The following is a 6,000-nucleotide window of genomic DNA, read 5'->3' on the forward strand; positions in this document are numbered from 1 at the left end:
CCTGCTCCCATTACCTTTTCTCTCTGGTGGCTGTAAATCCTCAAAACAAGATTCATTGATCTGTTCATTCATACATTAATTCTTCAACAACATTTGTGGAGTGCCTCTATTTATAATTTTTATATAAGTTTTTAATGCAGTAAAACTTACATGTATAGGTGGACATAAATCATAAAATGTGACTCTGAATTCTTGTAAAATAAATATGCTCATGGACCCACCCTGACCCAACTCAGGAAACAGAAAATTTTCAGCATCCCCAAACCTCTTGGTACATATTTCTAATCACTGTCTCCTCCCAAAGGCAACTTCTGATTTCTAACCTGTTTTGGACTTTATATGCACAGAATCATCCTTGATGCATTTTTTGTGTGTCTGGATTCTCACTCACTGTTATCTTTGGAGATTTATGAAAGTTGTATAAAACAGAATGTCATGGGTTTTTATTGCTGTATTATTGCATTGTCTGAGTAAGCCGGAATGTATTCAACCATTTCACAGTGGATATTTCCATTATTTGGATATAAGAATAATGTCACTGAACATTCTTGTATATGTGTTTGGTGCACTATTTATGTACTTAAGTAGAGTCTGCACCTACAAAGGATATTGTAAAATAGATATATGTTAACAAAAAAGACCATTGCATTGCCTGGATGGCTCAGTTAGTTAAGCGTCCGACTTTGGCTCGGGTCATGATCTCATGGTTTGTGAGTTCAAGCCATATATGGGGCTTTCTGCTGTCAGCACGGAGCCTCCTTTGGATCTTCTGCCCCCCTCTTTCTCTGCCTCTCCTCTACTTGTGCTCTCTGTCTGTCTCAAAAGTAAATAAACATTTTTTAAAATTAAAAAAAAACGTTGAATTTTTGTCTATGCATGTATTTATATAATTACCACCAAGATCAAAATCACTCCTAGAAAATGCCCCCACGGTATTTCCATATGCTAAAAATCTTTAAAATAGTTTCCGATCGTCTTCCATCATGCACCTTCTCATAATTCCTGAAGCCTGTTATTTGTCATTATTTTAAAGTTTTTGTCTGATAACTCTATTTTATTTATCTTCTAAGAGTCTAAACCTATTGTCTGTTCTCTTAATTTTCCTATAAATTCTTATATTCTCATATGCCTGGTTATTTTTGATTGAGGGCTAAGCAGTGCATATGGAAATGCATAGATTGGAGGCTATCCTCCTCCAGAGATGATTTACTTTTGCTTCAGATGGCAGTGCTGCTGTTGATCAATCACTGTAACTCAGTTAGAATGAGGTGATTTATTAGTGGGCCTCAGACGTTGTGAGAGCTGCGTATTTTTAGTCTACTCTTACTCCTGGCATCTAATCCTGCTGCCTTCTAATCCCATACTGGGAAGGTTTACCTGGCCTTCCTATCACTGGGAGGCCATGCATTCAAATGTCTGTCCCCAATCTCTGTAAATGATGACAACTCTCACAGATTCCCAAACCCTCAGACACTTTGGTAATCAGCCATCCTTGCCAGAGGCAAATGGTCTTCCAAATACTGGGCTCGCCTTTCTGGACTTCCTGCTTGTCTTGATCCTAAGCCCTGGAAATTCTTATTGTCTTAGTGGTGGTAAAGAACAAAAATTCAACTGGGTAAATTTGAAGATCTAATTGATGATGTTAGTGAGTCATGAGTCAGGCAGCATCCTTCTAGTAAACAGGCTCTCTGAGGAGCTGTATGGAAGATTTTTATAAGCAGAGGGGAGTGTGGGACAAAGAAGTTCTTATTAGTAAAAGAAAAGAGGGGATTGATTCAGATGGGGTCATCTCTTTTTGGGAGACGGACAGGGCAGGGGTCTCATGCAGAAGACCACACTAGTACTGGTCAGGAAATCTCCGATTGGCTGTATAAAGTCACATTTCTGGGAGAGGTTGAAACTGCAGTGTAGTCTTGGTTTGCTGTCTTGGAGGCAGATGACTCCATTTGGAGCTGGCTGTTTCTTTTCCAACAGTATTCCAGTGCATTCTAACATAAAAAAATTTTTTTTGTTTTCTTTTTCTAGTTTTCTGATGGACTTTTGCTCCAAAAAAAAATTAGCCTGCCTTTGCCAGGAGCCCAATTCTTCAGTTCTTTTCTTTAAATGCAAGCTCTGCATAAAGGGTTGCAGACACCTAGTTGCAACAAGAAACAGTCTCTGCCCTCAAGTATCAGTCAGTGTTCTAGGAAAGGTAGAAATACAGGGAACAAAACCAACTCTAGACCTTAGAGCCTAGAGTCTAGACTGCCATGTGGTTGGTGCTATCACAGAGGTAAGTATTCGGGACAGCAGTGCCTGGAAGAAGCAATGGTTAACTCTGTGTTGTATACCACAAAGTGTTTTGCAGACTAGGAAATTCCTGGCTGGGAATTAAAAATAAAAAATGAAAGGTCTTTTCTTGTTAGACAGAATAAATGGAAGATATTGGAAAGAGTGCCTGGTAAGTCAAGCAGAAGATAACCCTTGAGTTGAGTTTTAAAGTAGGACCCTGGCTGTGGGTCAGGAAAGGACTGAGGGTAGGACAGTTCAGGCAGTTGGAAAATACACAGGAAGTCAAGGATGACTTCCGGGTCTCCCTTCCAGCCTCCTCCCTCCCAGGTGAATATTTACTGTTTGCGAGGGCACAGAGAAGGCGTTGCCATAGGACTCCCCTCATCTGCCTCATGTATTTCCAAACATTTGACTTTCCCTATAGTCACTCAGGTTCCTGGTAGAAATCTAAAGCGTGTCTGTTTCTACAAACTAAGCATCTTTGTCTTCTTTTACAAAAGCTGTATTCATAAACACAACTGGTTTCACTTTTAAAATGATCGTCAGTTAAACTATAACAATGAGAATCCCAAAACAAAAAATAAAATAAAATATAATTAGTCAGATCTAGGAATAGAAGCAAAAAACCCAGAGCACACAAGAACAGGACTTTGGCCATCTGTTTCATATAAGCTGACTTCTAAATCATGCCATGTGATTGGACTGGATCTATATAAACATCTGGTTCTACCTTCACAATAGGCAAATTTTCTCTCTTGGTTTGACTTATTTTTACTGGACTTGGCCATCATAATGGGCTCATCAGTTTAGTTTGCAGACATAGCCTGTAGATGTATATTATTATTTTTTAAAGCAATGTGGCATAATTCAGGAGCTGGTTTATGGGAAACAGACTGATAACCTAGGGCACATTGGGACAGGACTTTTTTTCTGCTTACATCTATGGATTTTTACTTCAGCTTTTCTGGAATCTCTTGACACAATAGAGGGAGGATTTCCAAGAAGTTGTTATGTCTTGCTATTATTGTGGGGGTAAGGATTTCATTAAAACAGATTAGTCAAAGAAAATACACAGACGGTGATTCCAGGCAAAACAATGTGTTATTTTAGCAGTCTGTTCATATCAGAAGTCCTCTTGCATTAACTGTGATAGAAATCTGGTTCATATATGCTCTTTCTTTTCCTTTTATGTTGGCCCTATTTTGCTTTTTGGTACTTTCTCCAGGGAAGAACCATTCTCAATTATATTAACTAATGTCTGGGCTCTTAAAAGACAAAGTCTTTAGTGATATCTTCAGAGTGCTTTTTAATACAGTAGGTCTTACGTGAAATTCATTCGAGGCATGGTTAATGATGACACAGGCCAAAGTCATCTTCTTTTCATCTGCCTGACTCAAAAGCTGAAGACTTTTTGTAGGGTCTTATTTTTGGAGTAGTGGTTTGGCCTCTGGGAGAAGGTATGAGAATGAGGTTAGGGTTTCAGGCTAGGGCAGAAGGAGGAGTTGACAGGTCAGATGAAATGACTGTTTTGCTATCTTTGCAAGTGTATCCTCCCATTGGATTATATTCTTTTTTGAAGCATTGTTTTTCAATTCTAAAGAATATTTTTCCTTTCCATTTTTAGTTTGATAACTCAGGAAATTATTATGCTCCTACACAATTCTCAAGGAAATGGGACCAAAACTTTGTCTATGGTTGAAAAGTTTTCTCTCTCTTCCATCAGATTAAATTTAATGATGATTTCTCATGGCTTGTCAGCCAGAAAGCATTATCACAAATAACATAGCATATGTAAGTATATAGAGAAGAGACTATGTCTCATGTATCATTTTATACTCAGTACCTGGGTTGGGCTTAAGGTAGAGCAAGTGATGAGAAAGCCAATGTTTATTGAAGGTCAAGTCTGTGCTGTGTGCTTTACATAAAGTATCTGACTTACTACTGATAATTACTCTTGTGAAGAAGGTGTTCTCAACAGCTTAAAGCTGAGAACAGTCTGGCATGTGACATGTAAGCAATAAATCTTTGTTATTAGGTGTTGGTTGAAAGAGTTTCATGATCTGAAATTTTGGGTTAATTGTCTAAGAGAAATCATTAAGCATTTATTCATCTTGGAGGCTTTGCTTTCTTGGGATTTAGCATAATTTTCTAGGCTGAAAAAATAGGAAACCTGACTTTCCAGCTGTTTTGATCACCTTAGTAAAGAAAAAAGGGAAAAGTTACTTGCTTCTTTAATCTCAAAACTGAGTATTTACTTTAGGAATAAGAACCATTAAAATTTCATGTGCATGTGATTGTCTTTTTTAAAAGTTTTTGCTTATTTATTTTTGAGAGAGAGAGTGAGAGAGAGCGAGAGCGAGAGCGAGAGAGAGAGAGAGAGAGAGAGAGAATGCAAGCAGGGGGAGGGGCAGAGAGAGGGAGAGAGAAAATCCCAAACAGGCTCTGTGTTGCCAACGCAGAGTCTGACATAGGGCTCAATTTCACCAGCCGTGAAGTCACGACCTGAGCCAAAATCAAGAGTCAAACACTTAACAGACTGAGCCATCCAGGTGCCCTGGGACTGTGTCTTAAACTGTAACATTTTGGCTACTTAGGTCTTGAAGTTGTTTTGGGGCAAATATGTGTTCCACAATATCAGTGTAATGAATTAAAATTGAAATATTTCTTTTTATTTCTAGATTATTTGTTTCATCATTTTGCACTACCAGAACATTTCCTTATATTTTACTTTTGGTAACAGGGGTTTGGGACGGGATCTCTGCTTTCATCAGAACTTCAGATCCATATATTATGTAGTATATGTTTTTTAAGTAGCCTTCACACCTAGTGCCAGGCCCAGTGCAAGGCTTGAACTCATGACCCTGAGATCAAGACCTGAGCTGAGATTGAGTAGGAGGTCTAACGGACTGAGCCATCTAGGTGCCCCCAGGTCTGTATAATTTTTGAGGCAGTATCTATCACTATTCATCAGTGACTGGCTCTCCTGATGTTTTGTGCTTATTCCCAGGCATGTAGGCCAGTGGTTCTTTTCATTTTGCTGTCTTCAGATGCTCCGCAGAGTAGGACTTCCCAGGCCTGAGATTGAAAGGCTGTTATAGGATAGGAACAGAGCAGTGTTCTTAAGCATCTCTTTGTGCCAGAGAGAGAGTGGCCAGATTTAGCAAATGAAAACACAGGTAATCTAGTTAAATTTGAACTTAAGATAAACAAATATTGTATGGGACAAACATTAAAAAATACTCATCGTTCATTTGGCAACCACAGTCAAGCACCATGCTAGGCCCTTTAAAAGTTTACCTATTTTAACCCTAATGTCACTTCTCTGGGGGGAAAAGTACTGTATTGCTTCTTCACAGATCGGCAAACTGAGGCTGGGATACCAGGTGTGAAGGTTCCTGCTAACAGCATTGCCGCTGTGATTCTGAAGCTCCGACGTGTCTTTCCAGTCTCCCATCACTGGTCTATTCCCTGTGCATCAAGTCCAAGGGCATGTCCGTTTATTTAAAAAAGGCAAGAGCAATGCTAAAATAAGTTCGGGTATCTCCTGCTTTTTGAAAGTTCAAGTTACGCCACTTTGCTTTTACAAAAGTCCTACGTTAGTCCTCGTTTTCGATAACCAAAAGGAATCTAAAGAGGATATTTGCTTTCAGGTAAAAGGACAAAAATTGCAGTCCGTGTCTGTTTTGCAGTGTGTGGAGGCAGTATGTGTGCCTCGGAGCCCCTCCCCCA

This window comes from Panthera onca, chromosome B2, assembly GCF_046562875.1.
Source record: "Panthera onca isolate mPanOnc1 chromosome B2, mPanOnc1 haplotype 2, whole genome shotgun sequence".
Lineage (NCBI taxonomy): Eukaryota > Metazoa > Chordata > Mammalia > Carnivora > Felidae > Panthera > Panthera onca.